Raw genomic sequence first — 14,169 nt, 5'->3', positions numbered from 1 at the left:
AGCTCATCGTCCCATCACAGCAATCCGAAAGTCTCCGAAAGCCAGCTTGTGCAGGGAGAAGCATCATGAGCAATCCAGCCGGAACCGGGGGAGCAGGAGCAGCTGGAGGAGGTCCAAGCCTGGAAGAAAGGTACAGGGAGTTGGAGATCCAGTTGGCGCTGCAAACGGCGAGGCTTGAGGAGAGGAGGGCTCAGGATGCAGAAAAGGGAAAGGAGAAAACCACCCCGCTCGCCAGAAAGGTGCCAGGATTGGTGCAGAAATTCGGGGGGGATCCCAGGAACTATCATGCCTTTAGAACAGAGATGCAATACGCTCTAAACTTGCAGTTTGATGACTTCCCCGATGAGGAATCGCGAGTGGCGTATGTGATTGGCCATCTCGAATCCGGGGCGAAAGATTGGGTTAGACCCCTGATGGCAGCGAATAATGAGATCTTAAAGGACACGAGGAAGTTTTTTCGTGCCATGGACCTGATGTTTTCCAGCGATATTGAGCAGGGGGTGGTGCGAAGGCAGTTAATGGCTTGCCAGCAAGGAAGCAGATCTGTCCGTGAGTACTGGACTGAATTTACCATGTTGATTCACAAATTGGGGTGGGACCTATCGGCGGAGCCCATCCAAATGCTTTTCGAAGAGGGGCTTTCTTCAACCGTCAAAGATGAGCTTTCCCGGGGCCCCAGGGCGGAGTCTATGGACCAGTTAACCAAATCTGCGCTGGCCATAGGAGCGCGCCAGGAGGCGAGGGCTATGGAAAAGCGGGAAGGGAAAGGAGACCGTTGGAGGGAGTTCCGCATTCCAGACATTCCAGAGCCACCTTTCCCGCCGGCAGAGCCGATGGAAGTTGGAACAGCGCGGGCGCGCGCAGTTTCAAATCCCAGTGAAGGGCGGAAAAAGGAGGGAAAGAGCGCCAAGAGATGTTATCTCTGCCAACAGCCAGGGCACTTTGCCAGAGTTTGCCCACAAATAAAGGAATGGCAAGGGATGGCAGGAGCTGTTGGGGGAAAGGAAGAGGAAGGCAAGGAGCAAGTAAAAGCCAACGCCTGGCTGCCACCGTTGGGGCACAGCAGCCAGGCCAAAGAGCAATGAAAGTGCCCATGCCAGAACCCCCCAGACCCGCTTTAGTGATAGAGGTGTTACTAGAACTGCCAAACGGACACCCACTAAAGGTCAAGGCGCTTTTGGATTCAGGCAGCTCCTGTAATTTCATGAGTAAGGAGTTTGCAGCTGAGCACCAGATACAGACTATCCCTTTAAGTAACCCCTTGCAGGTGACTACGATTGACGGCAGAGAGCTGTTGGGGGGAGAAGTTAGCCAACAGACTGTCCCGATGATAATGAGAGTGGCAAGGCACACCGAACAGATAGCGTTTAATGTGGCCATCCTGGGAGGAGCGCCCATCATTTTGGGGATGAGCTGGCTGGCGCTACACGATCCGCTAGTGGGCTGGCATCAGAGGGTGGTCTCCTTTGGGTCAGCGCATTGCCTAGAACACTGCAAGGAGGGGAAGGTTTCGGGAGGAGACAGAGTCACCCTAGCGGGGATGGAAGTGATGGACAAAGGGAAGGTGCCCCCGCAATACGCAGATCTGAGCAACGTATTCAGCGAAAGGGAAGCAGACAAACTGCCACCGCATAGACCCTTTGACTGTCAAATCAACCTACTCCCAGGGGCCCAACTCCCAGTAGGCAAGCTGTACGCCATGTCAGACAGGGAGATGCAGGAGCTGAGGGAGTTCATTGACAAAAACTTGAAGCGAGGTTTCATCAGAGAGTCCCGAGCGGTGGGGGGCAGCCCAGTGTTTTTTGTGGACAAAAAGAACACAGACAAACCGAGACTGGTGTGTGACTTCAGGGCCCTCAATGCAGTGTCGGAGCCCCTGGCTTTCCCTATGCCCCGAATTGATGACATTTTGACCAGAGTAAGGAAGGGAAAGATTTTTACAAAACTGGACCTGCGGGGGGCGTACAATCTGATACGCATAAGGAAGGGAGATGAATGGAAGACCACCATGTTTACCCCGTTGGGAGCCTTTGAATACCTCGTTATGCCCTTCGGTCTACAAGGGGGCTCCGCGTGTTTTCAAGCTTTTATAAACCACGTTCTGGGACCTTTGCTCTACAAGAATTGTGTGGCCTTTTTAGACGACGTGTTGGTGTATTCGGAAAATGAGGAACAGCATGTGAGGGACGTTCGAGAAGTGTTGGGCAGGCTGCAAGCCAACCAGCTGTGGGTGAAACTGGAGAAGTGCCAGTTTCATACCAAGGAGGTGGAATTCCTGGGGTACCGCTTGTCAGACAAGGGATTGGCCATGGATCCAGGCAAGGTCCAAGCGGTACTGGATTGGAAGACACCGAAGACCAAGAAGGACGTGCAAAGATTCTTGGGATTTGGGAACTTTTATCGGAAGTTCATCAAGAACTTTGCCCACTTGACGGCGCCCATCACCGACTGTCTCAGCAGCAAGAAGAAATTTGTTTGGACGGCAGAGGCGGATCGAGCCTTTGAAGAACTGAAAAGGGCTTTCGCCTCGGAAGAACAACTTCTGCATGTGGATTTACGAAAACCCATGAGAGTGGAAACAGATGCATCCGACCGGGCGGTAGGGGCGGTCCTTCTTCAACCGGGGAGGAGTGCGTCGGAGTGGAGACCGTGTGCCTTCTTCTCGCGGAAGCTGAATAAGTCCGAGAGGAATTACACGGTGTATGACAGGGAACTACTTGCCATTCACGAAGCATTCCGGAGGTGGAGACATTTATTAATTGGGGCACAACACAAGGTGCAAGTGTGCACCGACCACAAAAATTTAGAGTATTGGAGAACAGCTCGAGTGCTCAACCAACGACAAGTGAGATGGGCACAGGAATTCTCCAAATTTAACTTTGAGATTTGTTATGTGCCAGGCCCAGAAAACGTCAGGGCGGACGCGCTCTCACGCAAACCAGAATATTGGGAAGGGGAGGGGGTGATCGAAGAGAGACATGTCATCCCGGAGGACCGCTGGGTGTGTGGGGCGGCGATGGTGGGGCAACGAGAACTGGTGGAGGAAACGGAAAATGATGAATATGCCCAGGATAAGCTCAGAGGTCTCGGGGGGAGGGCGAGAGCCCCGGGGGTTTTGAGGAAAGAAATGGGGCATTGTATTACAAAGGGGCACTGTATATACCCGAAGGTGAATTGAGGGGGAGAGTACTCAAGCAGTTGCATGATAGCCCCACGGCGGGACATTTTGGGCAACACAAGACCATGTGGTTGGTTACCAGGGAATTTTGGTGGCCTAAGGTGAGGGAAGATGTAAGGGAGTATGTAAGAGGGTGTGACCAATGTCAGCGAGCCAAAGGGGAAAGAAGGGCGCCGGCAGGGTTATTAGAACCTTTACCCACACCAGAACGGCCTTGGGAAGCGATATCAATAGATTTTATGACGGATCTGCCAAGGTCCAAGGGGAAAAACAGCCATCATGGTAGTAGTAGACCTGTTAACTAAGATGTGCCACTTTGTAGCATGCTCACATGCAGTCACAGCGGAAGAAACGGCGAAGTTGTTTGTGGAACATATCTTTAGGTTGCACGGGGCTCCCTCGAGGGTGATCTCAGATCGAGGCAAACAATTTACTTCCAGGTTCTGGAGGAAGCTCATGAGCTTGTTACACGTGGAAGTCAATTTTTCAACTGCCCGGCACCCTGAAACCAACGGGCAGGCGGAAAGGGCAAATGGCATTCTTCAACAATATCTTAGGTGTTATGTCAATGACAGAGAGAACGATTGGGTCGAAAAGTTGGCGTTGGCAGAATTTGCCTACAATAATGCGGAGAATGTGTCCACAGGGATGAGTCCCTTTTTGGCTAATTACGGGTGTCACCCCAGGGCATTTCCAGGGGAAGGAGGGGAGAGATGGAGCGTCCCAGCGGCTGAACATTTTGTAGAAGAGATGGAAGCCATCCATCAGCAGCTCCAGCTCAACTTAGAAAGGGCTAAGGCACAATATAAGAAGCAGGCAGACAAGAACAGAAGGGAAGGTGAAACTATAAGGGTGGGGGATCAAGTGTGGTTGTCAACCCAAGGGTTGCCGTTCAAAGGGGGTTGTAAGAAACTGAGGCCCAGAAGATTGGGACCCTTTGAGGTGATTCAGCAGGTCAACCCGGTAGCTTTCAAACTCCGATTACCCAATCACATGAAATTGCACCCAGTGTTCCACAGGTCGTTACTGTCACCATACAGGGGAGGAGGTGAAGGGGAGCACGTCAGGGGACCAGCCTTGGAAGAGAGGGAACGCCGCAACCATGTAGCGGAAATCCTTGATTCCAGGTGGAAGGGAAATCAGGTGGAGTATTTAGTGGCGTGGGAAGGGGAACCGGAGTCAGAAAACACCTGGGTAAGTGCGCAGGAAGTCAATGACGAGGTTTTAACAGAAACGTTCCATCAAAGGTTCCCGAGGAAACCTCAGCCGATAGCAAGGTTTAGGAGGGAGTATTTCGGCACCACCGATGAGGAAGAGGAAATGGAAGGGTTCGCGGAGTCGGAGTTGGAAGAGGGAGTGGACTCTGATGACGAAGAGTACCTAGAGAGTAGGAACAGCAACAAGTGGAAGGAAGTGTTCGCGACGTCGGAAGATGAGGGAGGTTCTTTCAAGGGTTTTACCTCCTCACCGCCAGTAGGAGAGGAGACGGGAGGGGGTGAAGGGGGCCCTGGAGGGGAGGTGGATGTCAGGGAACTGACATCTAAAGCGCCGGAGGCGCAAAGGCTCACTGAGGGTGAGAGAGCAGTAGCAGCGGAAGAGGGAACCAGTAGAGGGCGAGCAAGAACTCCAAGGGAAAGTGAGTCGGAGGGATGGCTCAGAGACGCTTCAAGCGAAACCAGTGGGGAGGTCTCAGGACCTCCTATAGGGACACCCACACCTCGACGGAAACTGTCACGCCGAGAGGCCAGACGACGTGTTTCCGTTAAGGAGCTTTTATGTTGGAAACGTTTCCGAAAGCAGCCACTTTCGGATTCTACTAGTGATTGACGCAGCCATGCTGGAGGGGCTCCGTCACAGGCAGAGGTTTGAAAGCCTGATCAAACTCTGAGGGACTTGCATTTTACGCACAAGCAGCTCATCGTCCCATCACATATATCTTACATGGAATCTTAATTACCAGCTCACCTCTTGCCCTCCTTGCCCTATTGCCTTCTAAAACAAATGGTTAATCTTAAATTTTTATCTTCAAGGATCTTGAGTTAATCATCATTGAAAGATCTCCTTCATTTGAGGGTCTTTTAAACAAATGCCTGACAACTATATATCAGGAGTGTTCGATGGCGTCTCCTGTCTGGCAAAGGGGGCTAGGCTCATTTGCCCCTCTGGTCTCCTATTGCAATATGACTCTAAGAATCTAGCATTTCTTAAATCCTTTGCATAATTACATTTAAGCCAATATATTTAAGCTAATATATTTCATACATTATCATAGGTAGCCTTTTAAAAGAATAAAACCTTTGTAAAGTAAAAAGGAAGGAACTCAGTAAAAAACAGCTTTTAAAGAAGCCTCTTTTAGTTTACACCTCCCCCTTTCCAGCCTCAAAATAAAATAGGAAGAAGCTTCTTCTCCAGCCAAGCCAGTTGCCTTTCCCAACATTTATTGCCCTTTTTAACTCTCTCAGTTTAAGAAAGAAACAGCTTTAGAAGATTTCCTAAAAATGCTCTTTCTGTCAGCTAGATGTTTTTCCCCATTTGCTCCTGGCTTTTGAAAATTTAGCTCAAGGTTTAAGAGAGGCCCATAGTATCATTTTACTATTTGCCCATTCCTAATTGTGTTTTCTCAACCTGCAAGGGCAGTGTATGTAATTCCCTTTTTTTTTATGACTTTGAGAATTGTTTTTCCTGCTATAAATCAGGGGGGCACTTATCTAGGAGGATAGCCAAGGTTTTCTGCCTGGCATGAAACATTTGAAAATCCTTTTTAAGCTCATTTTAAAATACAAGCCTTGATTGAAATATATAAGCTTTGATAAAAATGCAGGCTTATAATTAGATGCCTCAAGATAAGAGAGTGACTGTAGCATTTTGCAAAGCTGGAATTGAAATAACAATATTTTGAGGTACTGACAACTTCTTGGGGAATTACCCTCTTTGAAAAGGTTATAAATATATACAAAAAAGCAGTTTGATGCTACAGCAGTTCAAGTTGGGCAACCAGGGACAAAACAGGTAAACTGCAGACTCCACAAAATGGAGCCATCTTAATCTCTCCAACATTTTGTTTGCATTCTGCTGCTTGTACAGGTACAGAATTGCCACAGTGGCTGCTTTAGGGGCTGGCTGTGTCAGGAATTCAGTCCATGTTCTATTCATTGTACATTTTTAGAGACGCTACACCGGAAAGAACTTTACTCTCTAGAAGTTCTGAGCTGAAGAAAAGGGCATAAAACCCCATTATATGATTTGAGCTGGCTGGTGGACTCTTCTGCCACGTTCTTGTCAAGAAGGATTCAACAAATTCGAGATGTTGTAAAAGTTATTGCTTCTCAAAAGAAAAAGGAAAAAAAACCAAGCAAATAAAACTGGAGAGATATTCTGGGAATAACGTTTGGTCCTCAGTGTAAACATATGTCACGGTTCCCAGAAATAGTCACCACTTCTTACACAATCACATGTGAGGTGAAACTTAAACTGTGTTGGGAGCAATCCCGTGAAAGCTGAGTGTTTTTAATTCTCATTGATTTTAATGGAACTTGAAAATGTTTCATTTAAGCTTTATTATTAGTTGAGCCTTTATTGTGTTTGTAGTTTACACACCACAGGATTTTGTTAGATAAAGTTGCGTTCTGCCTGAAGGAACAGGCTCACAGCTTAGGGATGCTCCTTAATTCATTTTTGCCAGTAGAGGTTCAAGTTGCACATGGTGCCTTTTACTCAGGAAAAAATATACTACAGAAGGGAGTTTATGAATTGCTTTGTATCACTGAGGCACTGATCAAAACCAAGCTCTCTTGGGGTTGCGAAAGACTGCTCCTCAGTTGGAGCAGAGGTATTAAGAAACACATGGCTAGGAAAGATAAGCAGTTTTAAGTTGAGTAGCTTAAAAATACACTAGTTATGCAGTGAGCTCAGACCAGCCATGAGATGTGCAGCTGAAAAAACAAAATGACTATTTTGGTTTGATGTTAAGCATTTGAAACTTTTTGTCTATTGATGCCCATTCCTATTTTAAGCGTTTCTATTATTTTAAGTTTATCTCTTATTCAATATCATTCTGGAGGACACAAGGGGGGTGTATTTATATAATGCTAAAAATCATAGAATGATAGTGAAATACAGCCACACCCTTTCTTATATAAGAAGTTACCCTACCCCAGTAAATACCACTTTTTCAAAGGCAAATGAAAAAGAAGGAATCACCACCACCATCTATAGACCAATACTAAATGCACTAAGACCTTGTTCTTGTTTGAAGTTTACTTGCAATAGCTTCCAACCTTCACTATTTAGCTTTCTTTTTTTCTTTTTTTTTGGTATCAGCACATGAGAATGCTATGGACTTATGCAGTCGAATTCTATGCATGTAAAGGAAGCTGATGTAGAGGCAGTATCCAGGGTAAAATGCAGCAGCTCAAACATTCCCTGAGGCAAAATATTATCATCATATTGCACCGCCGCTGAAAGAATTGCATTGGCTACCAATTAGGACCCAGCTAAGTTCAAGATGTTGGTACCAGTGTACAAAGCCCTATACACGTTGGCACTAGAATATCTAAAAATATTGTCTCCTCCTCTACATGCCCAACTGTGTGCTGTGTTCTACAGGAAAGGGCATCTGTTCTGCATGTTGGATGAAGGAATTGAGGGGATGCTCATCGAATTTGCAGATGACACCAAACTATGAGGGGCAGCCAGGGATGCAGAAAACAGAACTGGGATTCAATATGACCATAACAAATTGGAGAACTGGGCCAAAACTAACAAAATTAATTTCAGTAGGGATAAATATAACGTTCTACACTTAGGCACGAAGAACCAGCTGCATAAATATGGGATAGGGGCGCCTGGCTTTCCAGTAGTACATGTGAAAAGGATTTAGAAGTCTTAGTAGATAACATGACTCAACAGTGTGATGCAGCAGCAAAAAAAGCTAATCCAGAGTGGACTTTGGTAATCTTTCATAACATGGCACCCTGTGCAAGGCCAATATTTGGTACCCCCAGATAGATCTCTTCAATTATGAATCTTCTCAATTCTGTGCCCCCTCAGCTCAGCGCCCCATGCAGGGGAACCACCCACACTGCCCTAAATCCATCACTGATTCTAGGTTGCATCAACAGAAGTATGGTGTCACGATCGTGGGAAATTATAGTCCCACTCTATTCTGCCTTAAGTACCACACCTTAAGTACTAGGTCCAGTTCTTGGCACCACAATTTAAGGATATTGACAAGCTGGAATTTATGCAGAGGAGGGCAACCAAGATGATTAAGCATCTGGAAACCAGCTTTATGAGGCATGGTTGAAGGAGCTGGGTACGTTTAGCATGGTAAAAGGAGACTGAGAGCAAATATGACAGCCATATTTAAATATCTAAAGGACTGTCACATGGATGATGAAGCAAGCTTGTTTCCTCCTCTAGGGGCTAGGACTGGAAGCAATAGATTCAAGTTACAATAAAGGAGATTCTGGCTAAATATCAGGAAGAACTTTCTGACTGTAAGAGCTGTTCAACAGTGGAGCGGACTCCTTTGGGAGATGGTGGATTCTCCTTCCTTGGAAATTTTTAAGCAGAGGTTTTTGAGATTCTGGTAGTAGTTGAGATTCTGGTATCACAGGGGATTGGACTAGAGGACTTTCAGAGTTACTTCCAACTCTACAGTTTTACAATTCTATGATTTCTTGACCAACTTACATAAATGACAAATATCAATCACTATCTGTTGAGACATCAGATCACTGTCTGCCCTTAAATACACCATCATTGTGAAATCTGGCAGAGAGGAGTGGATTGTAAACTCTAGTGGATTGTAAAATTCTTCAAACCTAATCTCTCAAAAACAAAAAGTACCCAGAAAAACATTGTCATGACTCCAGTCAGCAGTTTCTTTTTTTGTGCTGCCTCATTTCCTTTACAGTTGAAATGAAGACAAATAAGCAGAACTATAGACATTTCTGAAAACTATATTTAAATAGGTATTCATTTAATTCAGGAGTGGGGAATCTGTTTGGCTCCACAAGCCAGATCCTTAACATGTGAACCAAATTTGACAGGTGGGCAACACTGCCCACCTGTCAGACATTTTTTGGCTCTGATCTTAAATTGGGAGGAGGAATCTTGCAAAAATAACAGAGCAAAACTGGGGACTTAAAAGGGAAGGTGGGGGACTTGCAAAAGCCTTTGTGAGCATCCACTTACCTAATTATACATTTTGTATAAGTTCAGCACCAATACACCATATGCCAATTGGATAGCTCTATTTCAGAGGGGATGCACTCAGCTGGTCACACTCAAAAATTCATAGGTATAGTAGTCTACACAGAAGCAACAGTGAGCTATTAAGCTTCCATAGAAATTGGACTTACCTTCCTTGGAGGTTTTTAACCAAAGGTTGGATGGCCATATGTCATGTATAACCTAGTGATTCCAGCATTGCAGGGGGCTGAACTAAATTATCCTCAGGTTCCCTGCCAAGTCTGCAATTCTTTTAAATTCTCAAAACAGGGAAGAAGTCACGTTTTTATTCTTTATTAATTGATTATATGTTCACAAAGCAGTTGTATATTTAAGATATGCCAGCTGAGGGGCTATAAGATATGGCAAATGCTATGCTGGTAGAATGCAAGACCTGCTACTCTGAGGTAAGGATGTTAGAGAATTCTGAAGACAACAGAAATGGAAGTGGAAATTGCCACTATTCCCTTATTTGCACCATATTCAAAACAGAAATCAATGCAGTGAATACAATTGGTATTTGCTCTTATTGTTGCTTTCAGTATGCAAATAGTACGTCATTTATTGTGTTATCGCTCCATTTGCATTCTGTTTACATTGAAATGTAGGGGGTAGAACAACATAATGGCAAGCAACGTAATTAACTGCATAATTCACATAAGCTACATATTTTCACCATAGCAGCCAGCAAGACAGTGGTTGTATCTAGACACATCAAATAAGTGTTTCAGTTTAAAGTGTTGTAAATGTAAACGTGGGTGGTGCTGTGGTCTAAACCACAGAGCCTAGGGCTTGCCGATCAGAAGGTCAGCGGTTCAAATCCCCGTGACAGGGTGAGCTCCCGTCACTCGGTCCCTGCTTCTAGCAGTTTGAAAGCACGTCAAAGTGCAAGTAGATAAATAGGTACCACTCTGGCGGGAAGGTAAACGGCGCTTCTGTGCGCTGCTCTGGTTCGCCAGAAATGGCTTAGTCATGCTAGCCACATGACCCGGAAGCTGTACGCTGGCTCCCTTGGCCAGTAAAGCGAGATGAGCGCCGCAGCCCCAGAGTTGTCCGTGACTGGACCTTACGGTCAGGGGTCCCTTTACCTTTACTAAATTTAAACAAAGAAAGTGGGTAGAGAAAACGGGACTCCACATCACCATCTGGTGGCACAATGTTATATCACATATACAACACACATAAATTGCTTTTTCTTTACCAGTCTAGCTGAGTCCAATGTTGTTTTTGACAGAAGGTGAATGGCAGTGAAATGGAAACAATGCTGCATATGACAGATACGGGGAGGAATGGAAAACGATGCCTTCTTGGACACCTACTCCCATGACTGATATAACAGTGGAATGCCTCAGATATGTGTAAACTCAGGATTTCAAACAATGTGGAGAAAAACTATGCGTACTGTGCATGTGTAAACTCTGCACAAGATGTGTGTGAAGTTTGGGGTGGAGCCTATTGCCCCAATTCCATGTGGCTTCAGACTTGTGGGAATAGAATGGAATCTGGCTTGGACAGATAGCAGTGCCCTCTTCCAATCTGTTTAGTTCAGCTCTCTGCTATTGTAATTTCAGTCACATTTTAATGCTGTAAAAAGGCAATATTCAACAGTATTCCCTCTACCTTCCCCTGTTCTGGCTTCCTGAACCCCCTGGTATTGCAATTTAGGAATAGTCTGGTTTGTCAGCAAACGTTTCAATAATAATAAAGTGTCCTCTATTGTTATGTTCTCAGGATGAAAATTAAGAATTTCTAGAGTAAAGCGTAACAGCACAGTCATTGTGAAACTAACATTTTGTTTTTTTCAGCAATATCTTCCTTCTGAACCTTTAAGGTGAACCCATTTTGCTGTGTCATTCTAAAGAAGCAAGTCCTTACTCAGGATATTTGTCTTACCAGTGCGAAACCACAAAGTATCATAATAACCCAAGTTAAAAGTGTAGCAAAAATGTGTTAATATGTTCTAATGTGGCTTAGAAAAAAATTACTACAGTGGTACCTCGGGTTACATACGCTTCAGGTTACAGACGCTTCAGGTTACAGACTCCGCTAACCCAGAAATAGTGCTTCAGGTTAAGAACTTTGCTTCAGGATGAGTACAGAATCGTGCTCCAGTGGCGCGCCGGCAGCAGGAGGCCCCGTTAGCTAAAGTGGTGCTTCAGGTTAAGAACGGACCTCCAGAACGAATTAAGTACTTAACCTGAGGTATCAAGGTATTTGTCTTATTCTCAACCTGTGTTTTAATGAATTCAGCTTGACAGCGTTTCCTTCCACCTGTCAAATTGGTGGTACCAATAAGATAGTTGGCAAACTGATCCTGGTAGCAAACCTCAGAGTTGCATGGAGTCACATGGGCACCTTAAACACTCAGATCACGTTCAAGGAATGTCCCTGTGCCCACCACAGGTGAATTTGGATCTCAGAAAATACAAAAGAGGGTGCTTGCTTTTAATTAAGGTGGGGTCATGCGTACTGAATGGAAGCCATCCCTGACAAAGCTGAATTTGAGGTGTTGCCTGGATTAAATGTGGCAATGGGTATGGAAGATTATTAGGCCTGCACATACATAACTCGTTGGTCGTATGTTCATTACTGCAGGGGGATTCCCGTTCACATCAGCCGCTCTGGAGAAGAGGTCTGGCAAGAACCAGTGGGACTTTCCTACTCGACTTGGGCTGCCTCTGATGTCTTACACTCATGCTAAGCTCTTTATTCAGAGTGAACTCAGAATTCCAGTTAAACTGACCTTCTTTTTAATTATTAATCTTTGGATAATAATTCCAGCATCTCCTCTACTTATGGACTGGATTTTGTGGCACTGCAGCATGTGAGCTCCCTCCACTGGCAGTTTATTTTTAATTGAATATGGAATGTGGAGTTACTCCTTTTTCTTTCTTTGAAGAACCCGAGGTTCTTGCCTTTTTATCCTCACAAAGTCCCTGTGAGGTATATTAGACTGAAAGTGTGTGATTAGCCCATCGGCACCTAGTGGGCTTAATTATTATTATTATTTTATTAATTTCATTAATTAGTCACTTTTTTTAAAAAAAGTCTCAAAGCAACTTTATAAAAATAAAGGACTGTGGATATGAATCCAGGTCTTCCACCCATGAGGCCATGCTGTTTTTCCTCCTTCCCTTTGCTAACAAAACATACCATGAAATAAAAAAAGGAAACTGACATGTACACAATCAATTTCTACTTGACAATACTGTATTTGACAGCAGTAAAATAATAGGTAGCCTGTTGTATATATTGGACTGGTCAATTGCCTGATGTGCCAAGCTTATTGCTGATATAATTTGAGAAGTGAGATACTAGGAAGGCCAATGGAAGTGGCCCCATTATTTTTTTTAAAAAGGAAGAACTGAAATCATTTCAAATATTTTGGGCTTGATGAATTATAGAGTAAACTCTGAACCAGCAGCTGTTTTGTATGTGAAAGGTCTGGAATACTACTAATTATAGCAGAATCAATTGTCACCATCATCAATGGACAAATACACAGTTGAATCATGATTATTATTTCTCCTAATTATTTCCCCTAATTTCTCCTAATTCTCCTAATTTCTCATATTTGCTTTCCACCTAGTTTTATTACAGTGCATTTCTGCCATACAGTATAAACTGAAGAATTCACATAATATGAATCTGAAGGAAGACAGGAGACATGGCTTGGACCTTGTTCTGTTTGAAACTAAGTTTAATGAATGCAAGATCTTGAGAAGACCAGATGCAAGCAAGGGAGGGATGTTATACCTGTAAAAATGGTGCAGAAGAGAGAGAATGTCAGTAGGTTCAGCTTTTATTATGTCTTCAACACTTTGACATAAAAAGCAACATTGGAAAAAAAAACACCTTTACATCTGGCACCACTATTTTGGAACAAGGAACACAGCACTTATTTGCTATGACATAAGTTTCCAATTGGAACACGGCAACATACGCAAAAAAGTGAAATAAAATAATTCCCTGTGAACTACGTTATAGGCAATGAATGATATGTGACCTGTACAGTAGCTATTTTTATTAGGTACAGATAAAGCTTATTTCTGTTGGTGTGGGCCAATCAAAACATGTATTTTATATTCTTTATCCTTTGGCCTTTACTTCAGTTGATCATAGTAACTGCCATCCAGCAAATGTCAGGCTTCTGATGAATTAGATTATTTGTAGAGTACATACTGATATATGTTCATATAAATAGCTATAAATTGCCACAGAAAAAGTAGCTGTTGCACAGCTCCTTCCTTCTCAAAGGCTTTGAAGGAAGCTGCCAGAAGAGGTCCATCAATCAATCCACTTCAAAACTATTAAGAAGAAAATGCAAGACTTGCATATTTTGTCACACATTTCAGTTATGAAATGACTGGATGGCATTTTGTTGCTCTGTGGGAGAGCAAATAGTATAATTAAAGTGTTTTCCTCTTATTTTTTATCATTATAACGTCTTACATTTGAAGACCAAAGGCTGAATAGAAAAATCTGGGTAAATCATTCGGACCTGAACTTTTAGCAAAATATGCATCACAGACCCATTACTTTTTTTGTGTGTGTATTATTTTATTGTATATTGGATAGTAGTCTTGCACGCACAAAGACTGAGCTGCTGCTGCTACCCATCCGCTGAGTAATCAAAAGTACTCTTGTCACCTTAACAATAATAGCTTTCCCCAAAGAATTATGGGAACCATAGTTTAAGGGTGCTGGGAACTGTAGCTCTGTTAAGAGCAGCAAATTGTTAGCTGTTTAATACTGTA

The sequence above is a fragment of the Podarcis melisellensis genome (genome assembly GCF_964234715.1).
Source record: "Podarcis melisellensis genome assembly, chromosome: 4".
Taxonomy (NCBI): Eukaryota; Metazoa; Chordata; class Lepidosauria; order Squamata; family Lacertidae; genus Podarcis; species Podarcis melisellensis.
Note: the sequence above shows the minus strand (reverse complement) of the source record.